We start from the raw sequence: 26,472 nt of genomic DNA, 5'->3' as shown, positions 1-26,472 counted from the left end.
GTGGAGATATTCAAAAACTTCAAGTTCCTAGAAGTGATGATCACAAACAACCTGTGCTCGACCAGCCATGTTGATGCAATGGTCAAGAAGACTTAACAATGCCTCTTCTTCCTCAGGACGCTAAGAGAAATTCGGCATGGCCACAAAGATGCTCACCAACCTTTGCAGATGCACGATAGAAAACATTCTATTCAGAGGCATTAAGGCTTAGTACAGCAACTGCTCTGCCCAGAACCGCAAGAAACTACAGACAGTTGTGAACACAGCCCAGTTCATCATGCAAGCAAACCTTTCATCCATTGACTTCATCTTGTTAACCTTTAAGATAGAGTAAAAGCTGGCACGGACCTAGAAAAGCACAGAGTGTGCTGAAAGCATTTAAGATGTAATATTTGACTGAGAAACAAATAACTGCACTGGGTTGCTGTGTTACACAACAAATTCAAATTTGGCCAATCAGTTTAAAAGCTGAAAATGTGTTGCTGGTTAAAGCGCAGCAGGGAGTGGACCTGATGAGGGAATCACGAAGGGAGTGGACCTGAGGACCGCAGATTCCCCCCAGACATGATCGACGATGCCCTCCACCGCATCTCCTCCACTTCCCGCTCCTCCGCCCTTGAGCCCCGCCCCTCCAACCGCCACCAGGACAGAACCCCACTGGTTCTCACCTACCACCCCACCAACCTCCGTATACAGCGTATCATCCGCCGTCATTTCCGCCACCTCCAAACGGACCCCATCACCAAGGATATATTTCCCTCCCCTCCCCTATCAGCGTTCCGCAAAGACCACTCCCTTCGTGACTCCCTCGTCAGGTCTACACCCCCCACCAACACAACCTCCACTCCCGGTACCTTCCCCTGCAACCGCAGGAAATGCAAAACTTGCGCCCACACCTCCTCCCTTACTTCTCTCCAAGGTCCCAAGGGATCCTTCCATATCCGTCACAAATTTACCTGCACCTCCACACACATCATCTATTGCATCCGCTGCACCCGATGTGGCCTCCTCTATATTGGGGAGACAGGCCGCCTACTTGCGGAACGCTTCAGGGAACACCTCTGGGACGCCTGGACCAACCAACCCAACCACCCTGTGGCTCAACACTTTAACTCTCCTTCCCACTCCACCGAGGACATGCAGGTCCTTGGACTCCTCCATCGCCAGAACATAACAACACGACGGTTGGAGGAAGAGCGCCTCATCTTCCGCCTGGGAACTCTCCAACCACAAGGGATGAACTCAGATTTCTCCAGTTTCCTCATTTCCACCCCCCCACCCACATTGTCTCAGTCGATTCCCTCGAACTCAGCACCACCCTCCTAACCTGCAATCCTCTTCCTGACCTCACCGTCCCCACCCCACTCCGGCCTATCACCCTCACCTTGACCTCCTTCCACCTATCCCACCTCCATCGCCCCTCCCCCAAGTCCCTCCTCCCTACCTTTTATCTTAGCCTGCTGGACACACTTACCTCATTCCTGATGAAGGGCTCTGGCCCGAAATGTCGAATTTCCTGTTCCTTGGATGCTGCTTGACCTGCTGTGCTTTAACCAGCAACACATTTTCAGCTCTGATCTCCAGCATCTGCCGACCTCACTTTTTACTCAATCAGTTTAAAACCCAATCAAATTTGAATTTTACTGTTTTGACGACATTCATCCAATGAGACGATGCAATGTTTTGGGGTATAAAATCAGGCATTTTGGACAGTTAGCCAGAGAGACAAAGAGCACCATACTGCCTGCAGACCCTCTCTCTGAAAGGTACCTTTTTATATGAAATCTGCAGCAGATGATCCAGGAAAATCTACAGAGGAAGATACAAAGGGAATTCCAACAGCTAGCTAGATTTGAAATTTGATTTTTGTTTTGCAAGTCTTAATCGGGGTTTTATTAGATCAGTATGTTGTTGTAGAGTGTGAGATAGATAAATCGATCAGACAAAAGAGGCTTACATTGTAGAAGATGGTTGTTGTTTAATGATCTCTTTCCTTGGAGTTAAAGAATAAATTGTTTAAGTAAATTGTTTAATATAAGTAACAAAAAAACTATCCAAATCTCAATACTTAAAGAAACAATTGTCACTCATACTTTAATAGATTATGAGGCGAGGTGAGCTTTTCTGTATGCCTGTATGTTAAAATAGCAAAGGGTTTACCCCTTGTCATAACAATCTACACTTCTCATTGCTGTGGAAAGGGAGCCAACATTATCAAAGGCCCCTCCTACCCTGGGTTTTTTAAAAATTCATTCGCTGGATCAGAGTGTTGCTGCCTAGACTAACACTTATTGCCACTTCCTAATTGCCCAGAGAGTACAGAGGAACCTCGATTATCCAAATACCAATTATCCGAAAATCGGGTTATCTGAAGGAGATCTCGAGGTCCTGATAGAAACATTACATCAAAGATGTGTTTCCAACAGTGATTGCGTCTTCTGTTTGGAGAGCAGTGTTGGATGTGGTTGGGGATCAGGAAGAGGGGCACTGTTGGAATCGGTGGTGGGCGGGGGTGGGGGGTGGGCGGCGGCTCGCACACGGTGTGTCTCCTGAATGGGGAGCAGACTTTAAAAACTCTGAACCCCAGAGGAAAGGCATTTACTTGATTAACCAAATAATCGATTATCCGAACAAAATAGTGCCCACCCATCTCATTCGGATAATCAAGGTTCCCCTGCATTGAAGAGTCAACCATATTGCTGTGGATCTGGAGTCACATGTAGACCATACCAAGTAAGGATGGAATTTTCTTTTTCTAAAGGAGATTAGTGAGCTAGGTGGGTTTTATGACAATCTGTAATGGAATTATGGTCATCATTAGACTCTTAATTCCAGATATTTCAGTAATGCCTTTGACAAGGTTTTACATTGTCAGCTTCTCTGGAAGGTTAGATCGCATGGAATCCGGGGGAGTCGGCAAATTGGATGCACAATTGACTTGATGGTAGGAAGCAGAGGGTAATAGTGGAAGGATGTTTGTCGGACTGGAGGCCTGTGACTAGTGGAGCGCCTCAGGGGTCTGTGCTGGGCTCATTACTGTTTGTTATCTATATCAATGATTTGGATGAGAATGTACAAGGTATAAATAGTAAGTTTGCAGATGACACCAAAATAGGCGGTATCATGGACAGTGAAGAAGTCTACCAGAAGTTGCAGCAAGACCTTCATCCGCTGGGGAAGTGGGCTGGGAAATGGCAAATGTAGTACAATGTATGAGGCCTTGCATTTTGGAAAATCAAATCAAAATAATAGTTTCATGATGAATGGTAGGGCTACAAGAACAGAGGGACCTTGGAGTTCAGGCACACGGTTCTCCGACACTGGAGTAAAAGGTAGACAGGGCAATGAGGAAGACTTTTGGCACACTGGCCTTCATCAGTCAGGTTATTGAGTAAAAAAGTTGGTAAGTTATGCTGCAGTTGTACAAGACATTAGTGAGGCTGCCCTGTTGCATTCAGTGTTTGGTTACCTTGGAAGGAAGCTTGTTATTAAACTAGAAAGAGTTCAGAAGAAATTTACAAGAATGTTGCCAGGACTCAACAGTCTGAGCTATAGGGAAAAGCTGGACAAGCTCGGAGTTTTTTTTTAGAAAAGAGATTGGGGGGGATCTTATTGAAATGTATAAAGTCATGAGAGGTACGAACAGGGTGAATGTACTCATTCTTTTTTCCCAAGGTTGGGGAATCAAGGACTAGAGGGCATCAGAAAGGAAAGAATAAAAGGGAACCTGAGGGGCAACCTTTTTACACAAAGTGATACGCAGATGTGATGAGCTGCCATCAGAAGTGGTTGTGGCGGGTATATTAACAACATTTAAAAGGTATTTGGACAAATACATGGGCGAATCCATACATCTGCCATGTTGGGATTTGAATCAGTATCCCCAGAATATTACCTGGGAGTCTGGATTAACAGCCTAGTGATAATACCACTACGCCAATGCCTCCCCTAGAATCTCTTCCAATCTCTTCTGTCAGGCAGAAGATAAAAATGCTTTTATTAACAGATTCAAGAACAACCTGCTGTTATTAGACTTCTGGATGGACCTCTCAAATTTTGAATCTAATGTTGTTCTTGCTTCTTGAACAACTTCTTTTCAGCTTAACTTTGTATTTCTCGCTTTGTTCAATCACCCTTTGAGCTTTATGTCTTTGTATGTTGTGATCTGCTGTACTGCATGTAAAACAAAACTTTTCAGTGTCCTGAGGTACATAGAGTCAAAGAGATGTCCAGCAAGGAAATGGGCCAACTCACCCATACCAACCAGATATCCTAACCTAATTTAGTTCCATTTGCCAATACATCATGGCCCATATCCCTCTAAACCCTTCCTTTCCATATATCCATCCAGATGCCTAAAATACGTTGTAATTGTACCAGCCTCCACCACTTCCTCGGGTAGCTCATTCCATACATGAACTGCTTTCTGCATGAAAAGGTTGCATCCTAGGTCCCTTTAAAAACTTTTCCTTCTCTACCAAACCTATGCTCTCTAGTTTTGGACTCCCCCACCTCAGAGAAAAGACTTTGTCGATTTACCCTGTCCATACTCCTCATGATTTTATAAACCTCCATAAGGTCGGCGCAACATCGAAGGCCGAAGGGCCTGTACTGCGCTGTATCCTTAAAAAAAAAGGTCACTTCTCAGCCTCCAATGTTCTGAGGAAAACAGGCGCAACCTATTCAGCCTCTTTAGATTAGATTACTTACAGTGTGGAAACAGGCCCTTCGGCCCAACAAGTCCACACCGACCCACCGAAGCGCAACCCACCCATACATTTGCCCCTTACCTAACACTACGGGCAATTTAGCATGGCCAATTCACCTGACCCGCACATCTTTGGACTGTGGGAGGAAACCGGAGCACCCGGAGGAAACCCACGTAGACACGGGGAGAATGTGCAAACTCCACACAGTCAGTCGCCTGAGTCAGGAATTGAACCCGGGTCTCTGGCGCTGTGAGGCAGCAGTGCTAACCACTGTGCCACCGTGCCGCCCACAGTGGTAGCTTAAATCCTCCAACCTTGGCAACATCCTTTTAAATCTTTTCTAAACCCTTTCAAGTTTCACAACATCATTCCAATAGGAGGGAGACCAGAATTGCACACAATATTCCAAAAGTGGCCTAATCAATGTCCCATACAGCCAGAACATGATCTCCCAACTCCTGTACTCAATACTCTGACCAAGAAAGGAAAGTATACCAAATGCTAACAATCACACAACATCAGGTTATAGTCCAACATGTTTAATTGGAAGCACACCAGCTTATGGAGCATTGCTCCTTCACCAGATCATTATACCAAATGCCTTCTTCACTATCCTATCTACCTACAACTCCACATTCAAGAAACTATTAAGCTGTACTCCAAGGTCTCTTTGTTCAGCAATACTCCCCAGGACCTTACCATTAAGTGAATAAATCCTGCCCTGATTTGCCTTTCCAAAATGCAGCACCTCACATTTATCTAAATTAAACACCATGGACCCACCTGGCCCTCTGATTAAGATCCTGTTGTACTCTGAGGTAACTGTCTTTGCTGTCTGCTACACCTCCAATTTTGGTACATTCTGCAAACTTGCTAACTCTCCTTCTATGTTCACATCCAAATCATTTATATAAATGATAATAATCAGTGGACCAAACACCGACCTTTGTGGCACACCACTGGTCACAGGCCTCCAGTCTGAAAGGCAGCTTGTCACCAGCACCCTCTGTCTTTTACATTTGAGCCAGTTCTCCCTGTATTCCACGTGAGCAAAACTTGCTAACCAGTCGACCATGAGGAACCTTGACCAATGCCTTACTGAAGTCCCTGTAGATGATGTCCATCACTCTGCCTTCATTAATTGTCTTCGCTACTTCTTCAAAAAACTCAATCAAGTTAGTGAGTCATGATTTCCCACGCACAAAGCCATGTAGACTACCCCTAATCAGTCCTTGCCTTTCCATATATATAAATGCTGTCCCTTAGGACTCCCCTCACCAACTTGCCCACCACCAACATCAGGCTCACTGGTCTATAGTTCCTTGGCTTTTCCTTACCGCCCTTCCTAAATAGTGGCACCATGTTAGCCAGTCTTTTGTCACCTCACCTGTGACTATCGATGATACAAATATCTCAGCGAGGGGCCCACTAATCACTTCCTTAGTTTCCCACAGAGTTCTAAGGTACACCAGATTAGCTTAGAGGGATTTGTTGCCTTTATGTCTTTTGTACCTTTATATGTTTATGACAACCAACATCTCTCCGCTGTAAGTTGAATATTTTTCAAGATGTCACCATTTATTTCCCCCACATTCTACATCTTCCATGGCTTTCTCCACAGTAAACACTGATGCAAAATACTCGTTATTATGTGACAATAATAAATCAAATCAAATAATAACTCTTTCTCTTAATGATGAGTTATATCAATCTATCTTCTCCATGATATTCTGGTTGCATTTGTTTCACCTTCTCATACTTGTGTCTTCCATTTGCACAGATTCAATTTCATCTGTTAGTAATCTGCCAGAGACCCGGGTTCAATTCCTGCCTCAGGCAACTGTCTGTGTGGAGTTTGCACGTGTTTGTGTGGGTTTCCTCTGGGTGCTCCGGTTTCCTCCCACAGTCCTAAAATGTGCAGGGTAGGTGAATTGGTCATGCAAAATTGCCCATAGTGTTAAGTGTAGGGGAATGGGTTTGGGTGGGTTGCTCTTTGAAGGATCAGCATGGACTTATTAGGCTGAAGGGCCTGTTTCCACACTGTAAGTACTCTAATGTAAGTAATCTAATCTAATGTATCCAATTACAGGTTATATTTAATCACAATTATCAGACCCCATGCACTATCTCCATCTCCATAACACTTCCTAGGTTAGTATCATCTGTGGCGTTAATCAGTTTGCATTGAGTACGTGAACACAGATCAAGTCATAGAACTTCAGCACCACTCCTTTAACCACCTTTAACAGTAAGATTTTCTTATTGTTTTTAATTTCTGCAACAGCCTTGTTAACTCTACCACTGCCAACTTTTTCAAGAAATGGATGTTCAGCTGTACAGAATTTTCCACTTTACCAGCCATTATTTATTTCATTATGCACAACCTTTGTAGATTTCCACCTGGTGATTAAGATTAGATTGGATTCCTACAGTGTGGAAACAGGCCTTTCGGCCCAACCAGTCCACACCGACCCACCAAAGAGTAACCCATCCAGACACATTTCCCTCTGACTCATGCACCTAACACTATGGGCAATTTAGCATGGCCGATTCACCTGACTTGCACGTCTTTGGACTGTGGGAGGAAACCACAGCACCAGGAGGAAGCCCACGTAGACACAGGGAGAACGTGCAAACTCCACACAGACAGTTGCCCGAGGCTGGAATCGAATCTGGGACCCTGGAGCTGTAAGGCAGCAGTGCTAACCACTGAGCCACTGTGCTGCCCCTGAACATTCAAATAGCAAAATTACAATATTTTACAAAGTATTGGTGTGTTACTCTGGTCGGTTTTTCGTTGTCTGGTTGAAATTTGTCCACTTTTTTGTGCAAACTATGTCAGCTTGATTTCATACTAAATCTGTATCTGTTAATTCGCCAGCTCTGAACTCCGCTCAAATGTTATATATATATTTCTTCATCAAATATGATCAGGAATAGGGTTGCTCTGAGCCATCCCCTTAGCTTGGCTAGAATCAAGGTTTTAAGCCGAGATTCATCACAATCATCAATCCCGCCTCCAGGAGACAGTTACTGACTGTTTTCATGAGTTCAAATAAATCTGCGTTAAACAAGACAACTAACTGATCTTCAACCTCATTTCCTTTGGCATTTTTCGTGGTTCTCACTCCTTCCCTGACTGCCTTCATAATATTACATTAGCAGAGGAATATTTCGCGTTGTTTAGCATCTGCAGTTTATTCATTTCCACTTCCTTTTAATGACACTTTTGATGTGCTTCTGAAATTTCTGTTGTAAATCAAGAGCTTGTCCTCTCCTACCTGCTACTTCCTGCTGGGTTTTTTGGCACCAATTTTTCTTCCTCATTTCACTTCTGATTCTCTCAATGAACCGTGTGTATGATGCTATTTGAACGTTCAGCTTAACTTTGCCTTGATAATGAGATATGTCATATTCTGTAGTTTCTCTGTACTTTCCCGAACCTTGATGACTTGTTTGGTCATGAGTTTTCACGCTATCCATTTACTAATTTTGAGTTTTATTCACGTCCTGTTTAAAATTTGGCAGATTGAAATCTCCCAATTATATTGCTGTAATGGAAAATTAACATTTACTCTGAAATCCATTTACTCTGAAATCTGAAAGACAATGCTTTACTAAATTTAAAACTTTCTGACACTTTGCAACTTTGCTGCAGTCTGCAGCCGAGGGACAGCTTGTCTCTGTGGAACTTTGTAAACATTCAACAAGAGAAAAATATAAGAACAGTATGTCCACAACAAGGGAATGAAAAGAATTACATCTCAAATCTTCACAGTCTTCTCCTTTGAGTGCATGATAAGGAACAGTATAAGACGAAAACCTGAATTATGTTCAGGGCCCTTGCACAAGACATTTTTGTCAAGTACATGTGGTCCCTCTGCAATGCAGAGGTTAAAAAAAAATTAATAAAGCTTTTTGGTTGCTCTTGCTAATAGCTGAATCGAGTCACTTTAATTTCCACGACAATTGCCTCTTTGTTTTCTCTATTGCTTCAGGAAGTATTTTGTCCTTCCTCAAATTAGGAATTGATGTTCAATAACAAATTGAGTGACTTAATTTGGCTGCATTAAAAATCTCCAGCCAAACTATATCACTATTTATTTTCTCCTTCCAACAATGTACCATTCGTGTGTGATAACATACAGAATTACCCTTATATCCCCCATTTTTCTATCCACAAAATTGTTACAGAACGTGAAGAGGGTATTCGGCGCATCATGATCTATTACCTAGTGTTAATTTCATGCCTTTCCCCCATATCCCAGCACACTATTTATATCCAAACATCTAACCAATGCCCATCTTGAATGTCTCAATTTAACTTGCCTCCACCACATATCTAAACAATGCATTCCATATCCTAACTACTTACTCTGTGACAGTTTTTTCTCACATCTCCTTTGCTTCATTTGCAGGTGTTTCAAATCTATGCCGTTTCATTCTTTTTTCTGTTACAAGCAGGGACAGCTTCTCCCTGTCCACTCTGTCCAAGCTACTCAAGATTATGAAAACATTTATCAAATCTCCTCTCAGCCTTCTTCTCACCAAGGCTCAGTATTGGGACAATTTTTCACTTTAGACATTAACCATCTCGATGAAGAAACTGAGGGCATTCTGACTAGGTTTGCAGGTGATACAAAGATAGGTAGAGGGACGAGCAGTATTGAGGAGGAGGTGAGGAGGCTGCAGAAGAATTTGGACAGGTTAGGAGAGTGGGCAAAGAAGTGGCAAATGAAGTATCATGTGGGAAAGTGTGAGGTCATGCACTTTGGTAAGAAGAATAGAGGCATGTTTCTAAATGGGGAGAAAATTCAGATGTCTGAAGTGCAAAGAAACTTGAGAGTTCTAGTCCAGGATTCTCTCAAGGTAAACGTGCAGGGGTTTTACAGCTCTTGTGAAAGATGATACCGCGCAAGAAATGTGAAAAACACTACATCGGACAAACTAGCAGGAAACTTGCTACCAGGATAAATGAACACCAACTGACCACCAAAAGACATGACCCACTATCACTAATTTCTATACATACAGACAAAGAAGGACACCACTTTGACTGGGACAACACAGACATCCTCGGACAGGCAAAACAAAGACATGTATGAGAATTCTTAGAGGCATGGCATTCTAACCAGAACTCCATCAATAAACACATCAATTTAGATCTGATCTATCTTCCCTTGAAAAAAGAACCGGGAATGACATAAACCAATACCATCAGCCCTTCACCGGAGACTCTCACTGATGACGTTCCCTACTATGGTGACGAAACATCTGAAAACAAACCTTCTAACTCAATGAGCTAACTTACAGACTTACCATCAACCTGAGCTACAAAAGTTCTCAAAAATCACTACCACTTTTTCTTAGTTGCTATCAGTTCTGAACAAGGGTCACGAGAGTTTAAGTGCTGACTCTGTTGTCTCTCCACAGATAGAATATAGAACATAGAACAATACAATACAGAACAGGCCCTACGGCCCTCAATGTTGCATCGATCTGTGAACTCTTCTCAGCTCATCCCCCTACACTATCCCATTATCACCCAACTGTTTATCCAAGTACTGTTTAAATCTCCCTAATGTGGCTGAGTTAACTACATTGGCAGGTAGGGCATTCCACGCCCTTACCACTCTCTGAGTAAAGAACCTGTCTCTGACCTCTGTCTTAAATCTATCACCCCTCTATTTGTAGTTATGCCCCCTCATACAAGCTGACATCATCATCCTAGGAAAAAGACTTTTCCTGTCCCCTATCTAATCCTCTGATCATCTTGTATGTCTTGATCAAATCCCCTCTTAGCCTTCTTCTTTCCAATAAGAACAGACCCAGGTCTCTCAGCCTTTCCTCAAAAACTGTCTCTCCAGACCAGGCAACATCCTGGTAAATCTCCTCTGCACCTTTTCCAATACTTCCACATCCTTCCCGAAATATGGCGACCAGAACTGTACACAAGTGTGGCCAGACTAGCATTTTGTATAGTTGCAGCATGATATTGCAGCTCGAGAAATCAATCCCTCTATGTAAGAAACCTAACACACTGTATGCCTTCTTAACAGCACTATCCACCTGGGTGGCAACTTTCAGGGATCTATGTATATGGACTCCAAGATCCCTCTGCACATCCACACTACCAAGAATCTTTCCATTGACCCAGTACACTGCCTTCCTGTTATTCTTCCTAAAGTGCATCACCTCACATTTGGCTGCATTGAACTCCATTTACCACCTTTCAGCCCAATTCTTCAGTTTATCCAAGACCCCCTGCAACCTGTAACATTCTTCCACACTGTCCACTACTCCACTGACTTTAGTGTTGTCTGCGAATTTACTAATCCATCCACCTATGCCTGTGTCTAGGTCATTTATAAAAATGACAGACAGCAGTGGTCCCAAAACAGATCCTCGGGGCACACCACTAGTAACCAGATTCCAGGCTGAATATTTTCGATCAACCACCACTCTCTGCCTTCTTACAGAAATCCAGTTTCTAATCCAAACTGCTAAATCACCCTCAATCCCATGCCTCTGCATTTTCTCTAACAGCCTACCATGTGCAACCATCAAAGGCTTTACTGAAGTCCATGTATACCACATCAACTGCTTTACCCTCATCTACATGGTTGGTCACTTTCTGAAAAAACTCAATGAGGTTTGTGAGACACGACTTGCCCTTGACGAAATCATGTTGATTATCTGAAATCAAATTATTGCTTGCTAGATGATTATAAATCTTATCATTTATTACCCTTTCCAAAGCCTTTCCTACAACAGAAGTAAGGCTCACTGGTCTATAATTACCTGGATCATCTCTACTGCCCTTCTTGAACAAGGGCACAACATTTGCAATCCTCCAGTCCTCTGGTACTAAACCTGTAAACAATGACAACTCAAATATCAAAGCCAAAGGCTCTGCTATCTCCTCCCTAGCTTCCCACAGAATTCTCGGATAAATCCCATCCGGCCCAGGAAACTTGTCTAGTTTCACTCCTTCTAGAATTGATAATACCTTGTCTAACTAACGTCGATCCTTTCTAGTCTAATATCTCGTACCTCATTCATCTCCTCTACAATATTCTCCTTTTCCTGAGTGAAAACTGATGAGAAATGTTCGTTTAGCACCTCTCCGATCTCCAGGGTCCACACTCAACTTCCCACTTCAGTCTTTGACTGGCCCTATTTCTATCCTAGTCATCCTTTTATTCCTCACATACCTATAGAAAGCTTTAGGATTCTCCTTTATTTTATTTGCTAAAGACTGCTTGTATCCTCTCTTTGCTCTTCTTAACTCTCTTTTTAAATCCTTCCAAGCTGATCTGTAACTCTCCATCGCCTCATCTGAACCATCTTGCCTCATCAACATGCAAGCCTCCCTCTTCTGCTTAACAAGAGATGCAATTTCTGTAGTAAACCAAGGTTCCCTTACCTTATCACTTCCTCCCTGCTTGCCAGGAACAAACCTATCAAGGACACGCAATATCTGTTCCTTAAACCAGTTCCACATTTCCATTCTCTGCATCCCCTGCATTTTGCTACCCCGTTCTATGCATCCTAATTCTTGCCTAATTGCATTATAATTGCCCTTGCCCCATCGATAACTCTTGGCCTGTGGCATGTACCTATCCCTTTCCATCGCGCTATAGTCACTCTCTCCAAAGTGCTCACCTACAACTAAATCAAATACCTGGCCTGGTTCATTACCAAGCACCAGATCCAGTGTGGCCTCCCCTCTTGTCAGCCCTTTGACATACTGTCAGGAAATCATCCTGAACACACATAGGACAAAAACTGATCCATCCGGCGTACTAGAGTTATAGCATTTCCAGTCAATGTTGGGGACCACCCTATTCCTTTCATTCCTACCCAGAATCATTTTGCCAATCCTTTCTTCCACCTCCCTTGAACTCTGCGGAGGCCTATAAAAATCTCCCAGCAGTGTGATCTCTCCTCTCCTGTTTCTAACCTCAGCCCACACTACCTCAGTAGACGAGTCCTCATCAAACGGTATTTCAGCCATCATTATATTATCCTTGACTAACAAGGCCACACCTCCCACTCTTTTACCATCTCTCCTGTTCTTAATGAAAGATCTAAACCCTGGAACCTGCAACATCCATTCCTCACCCTGCTCTATCCATATCTCTGAAATGGCCACAACATCGAAGTCCCAGGTATCTATCCATGCTGCAAGCTCACCTACTTTATTTCGGATACTTCTGGCGTTGAAGTAGACACACTCCAAACCTGCTTGCTGTTTGTCAACACATTTCCTGTGACCGTGAAATCTTGTCCATGTCCTCCCTACTCTCATCCTCCTGTGCACTGCAGCTACACCTCAGACTCCCATCCCCCTGCTGAGCTAGTTTAAACCCTCCTGAATAGCACCAGTAAATTTCCCACCCAGGATATTAGTACCCCTCTGGTTCAATTGAAGATCGTCCTGTTTGTACAGGTCCCACCTTCCCCAGAATGAGCCCCATTATTCAAGTACCTGAAACCCTGTCTTCTGCACCATCCTTGCAGCTGATATCACTCCCTGGTCCTCGCCTCGCTATCATGTGATACGGGTAACAAACCAGAGATAACAACTCTGTTTGTTCGAGCTCTCAGCTTCCACCCTAGCTCCCTGAAATCCTGCCTTACATCCCTATCCCTCTTTCTACCTATATCGCTGGTACCTACATGGACCACGACTTGAAACTGGTCACCCTCTCCCTTCAGGACCTCAAAGAAACGATCCGAGATATCACGGATCCTGGCACCTGGGAGGCAACACACCAACCGTGAGTTTAATTCGTTCCCAATAAATGTCTATCTGACCCTCTAACTATTGAGTCCCCAATGACTAACACTCTCCTCCTCTCCCTCCTTCCCTTCTGTGCAACAGGGACAGACTCTGTGCTAGAGACCTGGGCTTTACTACATATCCCAGGTAAGTCATCCCCCCCAACAGTATCCAAAACGATATACATGTTTTTCAGGGGAACGACCAAAGGAGATCCCTCCACTGACTGCTTTTACCCCTTTGAACAGTTACCCAGCTTTCTTCATGCCTACAAGTAACTACCTCCCTGTAACTCTTATCTATCACAGCCTCTGCCTCCTGAATGATTCGAAGTTTATCCAGCTCCCACTCCAGTTCCCTAAGGTCTTGGAGGATGAAGAGTTGGGTCCACTTCCTGCAGATGTACTTGGATGGGACACTAATGGCGTCCCTCACCTCAAACATCACGCAGGAGCAACATTCCTCTCCCTGCACTGCCATCGCTGCTAGTCCCCTTATCACAAAGTAAAAAAGAAGACACGCTTACCTGATGTAGTTAGAGGAGGTGGTTTGATGGGAGGCCCTACAAAGATAGGACCTCGGGTTTAGAAAACACTGACTTACATAGCTGGACGGAAATTAAAAGAAGTCCTTCCTTTCCCAGAAACCTCTGCTCTCTGATTTCAAATATAAAAGCTCAAATTAGTGACTCACCACTCCCGGCAGGCCCCTGGTCCATGCTCCCACCCTTCGAGTTGGTGCTGCCACTGAAAAACAAAACAAAACACACCTGCTGAGTTTCTGTAGCAATTTCTGTTTTTGACTTTTTATATTGACTGTTATTCTATTCTCATATTTTCTTTGCCAGCCTTATTTCCCTATTCTATGTTCCTCTCAACTCATCGTATATTGCCTGGATCTCTGTTGACGGGTTCACCTGATATGCATCATCTATTTGCTTTCTTTCATTTAATCATTTTCTCTATCTCCCTTATCATCCCAAAACCCAAAAACATCTATTTGTTAAAATCACCCATGACTACATGACATTTTTCCTGTTTGTTTTTGTTTCCAATTTACTCTGTATAGATCCCTTCTCAGTTAATTGTAATTAGTATTCTTCCACCTTAGACTTTAGATTGTTCTAATTTGTTTTTAGCATATGTGTCATGGAACTAATCACTATCAGATGGTAGTTAGGGTAGAGTGCTGCTATCAATTCTTTCTATCCAAACATTAATCAGGTTAAATACTCCCTGATGGGTTCCTCCATTCTATACTGAGTCATAGGAAGTGTTGGTTAATCTTAAGAACAGGAAATTGTCTTAACAACATGATGTCTTTTATTGCATGATTGCAATAATTATGAATTACCATAAGACTGTAAGAAATAGGAAATTAAAGTTGTTTTAATTTATACAAACTGGTTAGATCTCATGGAATACAGGGAGAACTAGCCATTTGGATACAGAACTGGCTCAAAGGTAGAAGACAGAGGGTGGTGATGGAGAGTTGTTTTTCAGACTGGAGGCCTGTGACCAGTGGAGTGCCACAAAGATCGGCGCTGGGTCCTCTACTTTTTTTTGTCATTTATATAAATGATTTGGATGCAAGCATAAGAGGTACAGTTAGTAAGTTTGCAGATGACACCAAAATTGGAGGTGTAGTGGACAGCAAAGAGGGTTACCTCAGATTACAACAGACCGTGACCAGATGGGCCAATGGACTGAGAAGTGGCAGATGGAGTTTAATTCAGATAAATGCGAGGTGATGCATTTTGTGAAAGCAAATCTTAGCAGGACTTATACACTTAATGGCAAGGTCCTTGGGAATGTTGCTGAACATAGAGACCTTGGAGTGCAGGTTCATAGCTCTTTGAAAGTGCAGTCGCAGATAGATAGGATGGTGAAGAAGGCATTTGGTATGCTTTCTTTTATTAGTCAGGGTATTGAGTACAGGAGTTGGGAGGTCATGTTGCGGCTGAACAGGACATTAGTTAGGCCACTGTTGGAATATTGCATGCAATTCTTGTCTCCTTCCTATCAGAAAGATGTTGTGGGACTTGAAAGGGTTCAGAAAAGATTTACAAGGTTGTTGCCAGGGTTGGAGGATTTGAGCTACAGGGAGAGGCTGAACAGGCTGGGGCTGTTTTCCCTGGAGTGTTGGAGGCTGAGGGGTGACCTTCTAGAGGTTTACAAAATTATGAGGGACATTGATAGGGTTAATAGGCACGGACTTTTCCCTGGGGTGGGGAATTCCAGAACTAGAGGGCATAGGTTTAGGGTGAGGGGGGAAAGATATAAAATAAACCTACAGGGCAACTTTTTCACACAGAGGATGGTGTGTGTCGGGAATGAGCTGCCAGAGGAAGTGGTGGAGGCTGGTACAATTGCAACACTTATGAGGCATTTGGATGTGTATATGAATAGGAAGGGTTTGGAGGGTTATGGGCCAGGTGCTGTCAGGTGGGACTAGATTGGGTTGGGATATCTGGTCGACATGGACGGGCTGGACCGAAGGCTCTGTTTCCATGCTGTACATCTCTATGACTCTGAATATGACTCTGACTCTAGGTGTTGGCCATTTAACCCCTTTGAGCCTGGTCTGCGATTCATGGTTGATCCGACATTCTTCATGTTACTTTCCTGCTTTTTCTCCTACTGATTGATAATCTATTTATTTCAGCCTTAAATATACTCAAGAACTCTGTCCCCACAGCTCTCTCTGACAAATAGTTCCAAAGACTTTGAGAGAAGAAATTCCTCTTCACCTTAGTTTTAAGTTGGGGACCCTTTTGTTCTGAAACCATGCCCTCCGGTCTTAGACTCTCCCATGAGCGACAACATTCACTCTGTCAAGGTGCTTAAGAATCCTGTGCATTTCAGTAAGATCATCTCTCATTCATCTGAACTTCAGTGGGTAGAGTCCCAATCCTTTTGGTCTTTGCTCATAAGACAATCTCTCCATACCAGTATCATCCCAGTGAACCATCTCTGAACTGCCTCCCATAAAATAGTATCTTTCCTTAAATAGGTGCATCAAAATTGTTCACAGTACTCCAGATGTTGTCTCACAAGCACCTTATATAGTTGTAGTAAGAGTTCCTACTCTTATACTCCAACCCCCTTGAAATAAGGGCCAATACTCTATTAGGCTTCCTGGCTACCTGCTGTACCTGTGTGTTTTGTGCACACATACCTTCAAGTCCCTTTGTGTTGCAGTTTTCTGCAGTGTTCCTCGACTTTAATAATACTTAGCTTTTGTTCTCCTTTCCAAAATGAAAACTTGCCCATTTTTTACAACATACCCCATTTGCCAACTTTTTGCTCTCTTACTTGACAGTTTAGTTTCAGTAGGTTGAATACTGTGTGCACTGTATGATTCTATGATTCTTAACTGATCACTATATCTCTGCAAACTGTATCCTCTTGCACCTTGTCCTTCTAACTATTTTTGTGCTGTTTGCAAATTTGGCTATTTACATCCTTCCTCCAAGTCATGATTATATATTTTAAGCAGTTTACAGTCCCAACACTGATCCCAATGAAATCCCATTGGTCATAGATTGCCAACCTGAAAAAGAACCCACTTGCTTTTCCTGCCCATTAGCCAATCCTCTACCCATGCCAATACATGACCGCCAACACTATGGGCTCTTAGCTTTTGACTTAAACTTTTGTAAGGTACCTTGTCGAATGCCTTCTGGAAGTTTAAATATAACCCTTCTACTGGGTTCCCCTGTATTCACTCTGGTTGAAACTTTCACGAAAAACTCTAATACCTGTAAATTAGTCAGACATGATTTCACTGGCTGACTACTTGAGTAGATTGTGATTTTCCAAAGGTACTGCTATTGTTTCCTTAATAATTAATCCAACATTTTTCCAACAATGGATGTTTGGCTAATAGTTACCCACTTCTTGCCTCCCTCCTTTTTTTCAGTAAGGATGTCACATTGGTATTTTTTCAATCTTCAGGTACATTGACGAATTAGGTATATTTGCTATGATTATCAAGAGCTGGAGTTGGTACATCTGATAAAATCAGGATGTCAAGCTGGACTCCTTTGTTACGACCCAAAACTACACGATGTCTTCAGATTGGATGGAACTTAATGCAGTCCCCAACATTAATCCATTCAAAACCTTTCCTACACAAAAGTCTCCATTACTAAGCTAAACTTTATAATATGATCACTCAGCAACAACATGTGACACAGAACAAGGCAATTCTGAATAACCAGTCCATTTTGATGTTTATGCTGCAGGTCAGCATTCTCCTTTCTTCTCTCTACAAAACTGTCAGCAGACCCTCTCTTCCCTTCGCACGTTTAATAGAATCCTTACAAGTGTAGAAACAGGCCCTTCAGCCCAACACCAACCCTCCAAATAATAACCCACCCAGACCCATTCTCCGACCCTATTAGGCAAAAACAATGACTGCAGATGCTGGAAACCAGAGTCTAGATTAGAGTGGTGCTGGAACTGCTGTGCTTTTCCAGCACCACTCTAATCTACTCTCTGAGCCTATTATCCCATATTTACCCCTGACCAATGCATCTAACCTACACACCCCTCTACACAGTATGGGCAATTTAGCATGGCCAATTCACCTAACCTGCACATCTTTGGACAGTGGGAGGAAACCGGAGCACCCCCGCAAACTCCACACAGACAGTCACCTGAGACTGGAAAATAACCACTGAGCCACTGTGCTACTCCATGTCTGTCTACTACTTACATTGCTAGCAAGTTCCATATTCTCACTATCCATTGGTAAAGTTATATATTTCTGAATTTCCTATTCAGTTTCTTCATGACTATCTTGTATTGATGGTCTCTTTGAGATGAGAAACATTTTCTCCTTATTCATTCTACCAGAAACTTGACTGATTGTAACGATCGCTCTGATTGCAATGATCTCTCTGATTGTAATGATCTCTCTGATTGTAATGATCTCTCTGATTGTAACGATTTCTATGATTGTAGCAATCTCTCTGATTGTAAGGATCTCTATGATTTCACCCACCAGACTTTTTTTCAGGAAATAAAGAAAAACCAGCTTGTCCATCATTTCTTGATAGGGACACCCAATTATTCCTGGCAACAGCTTCTCTGCACCCCTTTCAATGTCTACTTTTAATAACATGGTGACTAGGTTGCACAGAATACTCTGAATGTTGTCTAGCAAAGTTCAATGCAAGTTTTGTATAACTTCCCTACTTCTCAATTCTATTCCCCTAGAAATACAGCTTGGTCTTTGGTTTGTTTTCTGATGATTTTGCTAACTTGGAATGAAAATCCCAAGCTATTATTGACTGGCCAAGAACCAATTCCTTCTAAACAACCCAGCAGCCCACTAACACCAACCTATGGTCTGCCATCAACAAAAGCCCAAGGGGAAACCAAGAGCACCTCATTAATCCTTTAAAAAAAGGTTCCCGTCTCTGAAACTGCACTCAGGCAATCAAAAAACAATCCTCATTCAATTCTCTATCTCTTAATTCTACTTACATAAAACTGCACAGTACAGTACAGGCCCTTCGGCCCTCAATGTTGTGCCAACCTTTTATCTGACTTGAAGATCAAACTAACCGAGATACTTTACATTTTACTACCATCCATGTACCTATCCAAGAGTCGCTTAATGTCCCTAATGTCCCTAACTCTACTGTCACCACTGGCAGTGCATTCCACGTGCCCACCACTCTCTGTTTAAATAAACTACCTCTGACATCTCCCCTAAACCTTCCTCCAATCACCTTAAAATTATACCCTTCATGATAGACATTTCCACCCTGGGAAAAAAGTCTCTGGCTATCGATCTATGCTACTGAACATCTTCTACACCACTACCAAGTCACCTGTTATCCTTCTCCAATCCAACAACAATAGCTCTAGCTCCCTTATGTCTTTCTTCATAAGACATGCCCTCCAGTCCAGGAACCATCCTGGTAAGTCTCCTCTGCACCCTCTCTAAAGCTTCCACATCCTTCCTATAATGAGATGACCAGAACTGAACACAATATTCCAAGTGTGATCTAAACAGGGCTTTACAGAGCTGCAGAATAAGATTGAGACTCTTAAAATCAATCCCCCTGCTAATGAAAGGAAGGCTGGAGGTTGGCCAACGTGGTACCACTGTTTACAAAAGGTGGTAAGGACAAGCCAGGGAACTATAGACCAGTGGGCTTGATATTGGTAGTGGGCAAGTTGTTGAAGGGAATCCTGAGGGACAGGACGTACATGTATTTGGAAAGGCAAGGACTGATTAGGGATAGTCAACATGCTTTTGTGCGTGGGAAATCATGTCTCACAAACTTGATTGAGTTTTTTGAAGAAGTAACAAAGGGCATATGAGGGCATATAGATGTGAACTATATGGACTTCACTATGGCATTCGACAAGGTTCCCCATGGAAGACTGGTTAGCAAGGTTAGATCTCATCCAAGCAGAACTAGCCACTTGGATACAAAACTGGTGCAAAGGTAGAAAACAGAGAATGGTGATGGAGGGTTGTTTTTCAGACTGGAAGCCTGTGACAGTGGAGTGCCACAAGGATCGATGCTGGGTCCACGACTTTTTGTCATTTACATAAATGATTTGGATGTGAGCATAAAGAGGATTCTGGGTAATTCAAGATGAAGAACGGAAAAAAATTCTGACTGTAACAGCTGCTCCTTTATTGAGGTATTTTAGCTGTTGGAGGTGATTTTGTCGAATTCCAGGAGCAGCAATCACTATTTTATATGCTATTGCATTGTTTTGGAACTTTGGGAAAAAAAAGTCAAAACAACAGAAGTTTGAAAAGGGAGAAGAACAGACAAAGGAAACACCTGGTCAGGTCAGTGCAGGAGAGAGAGAGAAAGAAACTGACACAGCAGTGTACCTGCATAGTTACTGCCTTTGCTGTTTGAATTTATGTATCTAGGAAAATTAACAAACAGTGACATTCACAACTGATCTTGGAAGAACTGTTGGGCAAAGTTCACAGCACAGAAGCAGATAAGTGTATTGTTTTTAAGTGGGACCAAAAGAAAGTCTGCAATAATGAGTAGAGTGGGTTCTTTCCTGATTACTTGTTTTTGGAGCTATGTCTCTTGATTAAACTTAAAATATAAGCCATAACTATTCAATTAACCTGGGGCAGTGTTTTGTAGAGGAATAAGACAGTATTATTTTCTGGGTCTGTAGATTGTGAAGAAGCAAAAATGACCTTTAGTAGAGTGATATGCACTTCTTGTCAGATGTGGGAGTTTAAAGAGAGTTTAAGGGTTACTGCGGATTATATCTGCAACAAATGCTGTCGGTTGCAAATCTTATCAGTATGGTTGGAGAGACAGTTAGAAGCAATGAGGAATTTGCAACAGCAACAGTACATAATGGATGGCAGTTACAGGAAGAGGAGAAAGTCTCAGATGGGTTAACTCCAGGAAAGATAAGAGAGGTAGGCAGCTAGTGCAGGACCCTTCTGTGGCTATACCCATTTCAAACAGGTATGCTGTTTGGGAAAATGTAGGGGTGACGGATTCTCAGGTGAACGTAGCACAACTAGCCAAGTTTCTGATATTGAGACTGGCTCTAACGCAATGAGGGGTACATTGGGGTCCAAGAGATAAATTGTGTTAGGGGACTCTCTAGTCCGAGGTACAGACAGATGTTCCTATGGCCAGCAGTGAGAAATCACAATGGTGTGTTGCTTCCCTGGTGCCAGGATCAAGGATGTCTCAGAGAGGGAGAGACGCCATTGTCCACATTGGAACTGACGACATAGGAAGGGAAAAGGTTGAGATTCTGAAAGGAGATTACAGAAAGTTAGGCAGGAATTTAAAAAGGAGGTCCTCAAGAGTAGGAATATCTGGATTACTCCTAGTGCTATGAGCTAGTGAGGGCAGGAATAGGAGGATAGAGCAGATGAATGCATGGCTGAGAGCTGATGTATAGGAGAAGGATTCACATTTTTGGACCATTGGAATCGCTTCTGGGATAGAAGTGACCTGTACAAGAAGGATGGTTTGCACCTAAATTGGAAGGGGACTAATATACTGGCAGGGAGATTTGCTAGAACTGCTCGGGAGGATTTAAACTAGTAAGGTGTGTGTGTGTGTGTGTGTGGGGGGGGGGGGGGGGGGGGGGGGGGCGGTGGGGGGAGGAGGAGGAGGAGGAGGAGGAGGATACCCAGGGAGATAGAGAGGAAAGAGATCAATCTGAGACTGGTAGAGTTGAAAACAGAAGTGAGTCAAACAGTCAGGGCAGGCAGGGATAAGGTACAACTAATAAATTAAACTGCATTTATTTCAATGCAAGGGGCCTAACAGGGAAGGCAGATGAACTCAGGGCATGGTTAGGAACATGGCACTGGGATATCAACTACAGAAACATGGCTCAGGGATGGGCAGGACTGGCAGCTTAATGTTCCAGGATACAAGTACTACAGGAATGATAGAAAGGGAGGAAAGAGAGGAGGAGGAGTGGCATTTTTGATAAGGGATAGCATTACAGCTGTGCTCAGGGAGGACATTCCGGGAAATACATCCAGGGACGTTATTTGGGTGGAACTGAGAAAAAAGAAAGGGATGATCACCTTAATGGGATTTTATTATTGACCCTCTAATAGTCAGAGGGAAATTGACAAACAAACTTGTAAGGAGATCTCAGCTGTCTGTAAGAATAATAGTGTGGTTATGGTAGGGGATTTTTACTTTCCGAACATAGACTGGAACTGCCATTGTGTTATGGGTTTAGATGGAAAGGAATTTGTTAAGTGCGTACAAGAAAATGTTCTGATTCTGTATATGGACCTACCTACTAGAGAAGGTGCAAAACTTGACCTACACTTGGGAAATAAGGCAAGGCAGGTGACTGAGGTGTCAGTGGGGGAGCACTTTGGGGACAGCAACCATAATTCATTAGATTTAAAATAGTGATGGAAAAGGATAGACCAGATCTAAAAGTTGAAGTTCTAAATTGGAGAAAGGCCAATTTTGACGGTATTAGGCAAGAACTGATTGGGAGCAGATGTTCGCAGGTAAAGGGACGGCTGGAAAATGGGAAGCCTTCAGAAATGAGATAACGAGAATCCAGAGAAAGTATATTCGGGTTAGGGTGAAAGGAAAGGCTGGTAGGTATAGGGAATGCTGGATGACTAAAGAAATTGAGGGTTTGGTTGAGAAAAAAAAGAAAGCATTTGTAAGGTATAGACAGGATAGATCAAGTGAATCCTTAGAAGAGTATAAAGGCAGTAGGAGTATACTTAAGAGGGAAATCAGGAGGGCAAAAAGGGGACATGAGATAGCTTTGGCAAATAGAATTAAGGAGAATCCAAAGGGTTTTTACAAATACATTAAGGAGCAAAGGATAAGTAGGGAGAAAATAGAGTCCCTCAAAGATCAGCAAGGTGGCCTTTGTGTGGAGGAGCAGAAAATGGGGGGGGGGGGAACTTTTTTTCATCAGTATTCACTGTGGAAAAGGATATGGATGATATAAACTGTAGGGAAATTTCTTACAAAATGTACAAATTACAGAGGAGGAAGTGCTGGATGTCTTGAAATGCAGGATCCCCAGGATCTGATCAGGTGTACCCTAGAACTCTGTGGGAAGCTAGAGAAGTGATTGCTGGGCCTCTTGCTGAGATATTTGTATCATCGATAGTCACAGGTGAGGTGCCGGAAGACTGGAGGTTGGCTAACGTGGTGCCACTGTTTAAGAACGGTAGTAAGGACAAGCCAGGGAATAATAGACCAATGAGCCTGACATCGGTGGTGGGCAAGTTGTTGGAGGGAATCTTGAGGGACAGGATGTTCATGTATTTGAAAAGGCAAGGACTGATTAGGGATAGTCAACATGGTTTTGTGCATGGGAAATCAGTAAGGGGCTCGATAAGGTTCTCCAGGGGAGACTGGTTAGCAAGGTTAGATCTCACAGAATACAGGGAGAACTAGCCATTTGGATACAGAATTGGCTCAAAGCTAGAAGACAGAGGGTGGTGGTGGAGGGTTGCTTTTCAGACTGGAGGCCTGTGACCAGTGGAGTGTCACAAGGATTGGTGCTGGGTCCACTACTTATTGTCATTTACATAAATGATTTGGATGTGAGCATAAGAGGTACAGTTAGTAAGTTTGCAGATGACACCAAAATTGGAGGTGCAGTGGACAGCAAAGAGGATTATCTCAGATTACAACAGGATCTTGATCAGATGGGCCAATGGGCCGAGAAGTGGCAGATGAAGTTTAATTCAGAGAAATGGGAGAGACTGCATTTTGGGAAAGGCAAATCTTAGCAGGATTTATACACTTAATGGTAAGGTCCTAGGGAGTACTGCTGAACAAAGAGACCTTGGAGTGCAGGTTCATAGCTCCTTGAAAGTGGGGTCACAGGTAGATAGGATAGTGAAGAAGGCATTTGGTATGCTTTCTTTTATTAGTCAGAGTATTTAGTACAGGAGTTGGGAGGTCATGTTGCGGCTGTACAGGACATTGGTTAGGTCACTATTGGAATATTGCATGCAATTCTGGTTTCCTTCCTATCAGAAAGATGCTGTGAAACTTCAAAGAGTTTAGAAAAGATTTACAAGGATGTTGCCAGGGTTGGAGGATTTGAGCTATAGGGAGAGGTTGAACAGGCTGGTGTTGTTTTCCCTGGAGCACTGGAGGCTGAGGGGTGACCTTCTAGAGGTTTACAAAATTATGAGGAGTATGGATAGGATAAATAGACAAAGTATTTTCCTTGGGGTTGGGGGAGTCCAGAACTAGAGGGCATAGGTTTAGGGTGAGAGGGGAACGACATAAAAGAGACCTAAGGGGCAACTTTTTTACGCAGAGGGTGGTACGTGGATGGAATGAGCTGCCAGAGGAAGTGGTGGAGGCTGATACAATTGCAACAATTAAAAGGCATTTGGATGGGTATATAAATAGGAGGGGTTTGGAAGGATATGGGCTGGGTGCTGGCAGGTGGGACTAGATTGGGTTGGGATATCTGGTCAGCATGGACAGTTTGGACCGAAGGGTCTGTTTCCATGCTGTACATCTCTATGACTCTATAAGAGGTACAGTTAGTAAGTTTGCAGATGACACCAAAATTGGAGGTGTAGTGGACAGCAAAGAAGGTTACCTCAGATTACAACAGGATCTTGATCAGATGGGCCAATGGGCTGAAAAGTGGCAGCTGGAGTTTAAATCAGAAAAATGCAAGGTGCTACATTTTGGGAAAGCAAATCTTAGCAGGACTTATACACTTAATGGTAAGGTCCTATGGAGTGTTGCTGAACAAAGAGACCTTGGAATGCAGGTTCATAGCTCCTTCAAAGTGGAGTCGCAGGTGGATAGGATAATGAAGAAGGCATTAGGTATGCTTTCCTTTATTGGTCAAAGTGTTGAGTACAGGAGTTGGGAGGTCATGTTGTGGTTGTACAGGACACTGGTTGGGCCACTTTTGGAATATTGCGTGCAATTCTGGTCTCCTTCCTATTGGAAAAATGTTGTGAAACTTGAAAGAGTTCAGAAAAGATTTACAAGGATGTTGCCAGGGTTGGAAGATTTGAGCTAGAGGGAGAGGTTGAATAGGCTGAGGCTGTTTTTCCTGGAGTGTCGGAGGCTGAGGAGTGACCTTATTGAGGTTCATAAAATCATGAGGGGCATGAATAGGATAAAGAGACAAAGTATTTTTCCTGGGATTGGGGGAGTCCAGAACTAGAGGGCATAGGTTTAGGATGAGAGGAGAAAGATATAACAGAGACCTACGGGGCAACCTTTTCACATAGAGGGTGGTACATGTATGGAATGAGCTGCAGAGGAAGCGATGGCAGATGGTACAATTGCGACATTTAAAAAGGCATTTGGATGGGTATATGAATAGAAAGGGTTTGGAGGGTGTGCTGGCAGGTGGGACTAGATTGGGTTGGGATATCTGGTGGATATGGACGAGTTGGACCGAAGCGTCTGTTTCCATGCTGTACATCTCGATGACTCTATGACACCATATGCCTTCTTAACAACCCTATCAACATGGGTGGCAACTTTGAGGGATCTATGGACATGGACAGCAAGATCCCTCTGCTCCTCCACACTGCCAATAATCCTGCCTTTAACTCTGTAACCTGCATTCAAATTTGATTTTCCAAAATGAACCAGTTCACACTTTTCAGGCTGAACTCCATCTGCCATTTCTCAGCCCTGGTCTGCATCCTGTCAAAGTCTTGTTGCTACCCATAACAGCCCTCTACACTATCCACAACTCCACCAACCTTCGTGCCATCGGCAAAGTTACTAACCAACCTTTCACTTCCTCATTCAAGTAATTTGTAAAAATCACAAAGAGCAGAAGTGGGAGAACAGATCCTGGGGGAACACCACTGGTCACTGAGACGCAGAATGAATATTTTTAATCAACTACACCCTCTGTCTTCTATGGGTCAGCCAATGCTATATCCAGACACCCAAATTTCCCTCTGTCATACGCTTCCTTACTTTCCGAATGAGCCTAAAATGGGGAACCTTACAAACACCTTGCTAAAATCCATGTACACCATATCCACTACTCTATTTTCATCAATATGTTTTGTCATATCCTCAAAGAATTCAGTAAGGCTTGCTAGCCATGCTGACTATTTTTAATCGAGCTATGTTTTTCTAAATAATCATAAATCCTATTTCTCAGAATCTTCTCCAATAATTTGCCCACCACTAACGTAAGGCTAAATAGTCATTAATTCCCAGGGTTATCCCTATTCCCTTTCTTAAACAGGGGAATAAAATTTTCCACCCTCCAATCATCTGGTACTACTCCAGTGGACAGTGAGGGTGCAAAGATCATTGCCAAACCTGCAGCAATCTCTCCCTCGGGTAACCTTGGGTATATCCTGTCTGGCCCAGGGGACTTATCCATCCTCACGTTTTCCAAAATTTCCAGCACATCCTCCTTCTAGATATCAACCTGTTTGAGCGTATCAGCCTGTTTCACATTGTCTGCACAAATGACAAGGTCCCTCTCAGCAGTAAATACT

At 43.1% G+C, this 26,472-nt stretch overlaps 1 protein-coding gene across 3 annotated transcripts in view; it reads right to left on the bottom strand.

Moving 5' to 3' along the window:
- Positions 1 to 26,472, bottom strand: part of LOC132834422 (bcl-2-related protein A1-like) — a 50,756-nt gene that overhangs the window by 5,620 nt on the left and 18,664 nt on the right. For all 3 annotated transcript variants that reach the window (XM_060853355.1, XM_060853358.1, XM_060853357.1), the window contains exon 2: positions 14,188 to 14,240. The gene's annotated coding sequence lies outside the window, so the exon portion shown is untranslated. The remainder of the gene's footprint in view (positions 1 to 14,187; positions 14,241 to 26,472) is intronic.

This window comes from Hemiscyllium ocellatum, chromosome 39 (genome assembly GCF_020745735.1).
Source record: "Hemiscyllium ocellatum isolate sHemOce1 chromosome 39, sHemOce1.pat.X.cur, whole genome shotgun sequence".
Lineage (NCBI taxonomy): Eukaryota > Metazoa > Chordata > Chondrichthyes > Orectolobiformes > Hemiscylliidae > Hemiscyllium > Hemiscyllium ocellatum.
This window is presented reverse-complemented; position numbering and strand designations above follow the sequence as displayed.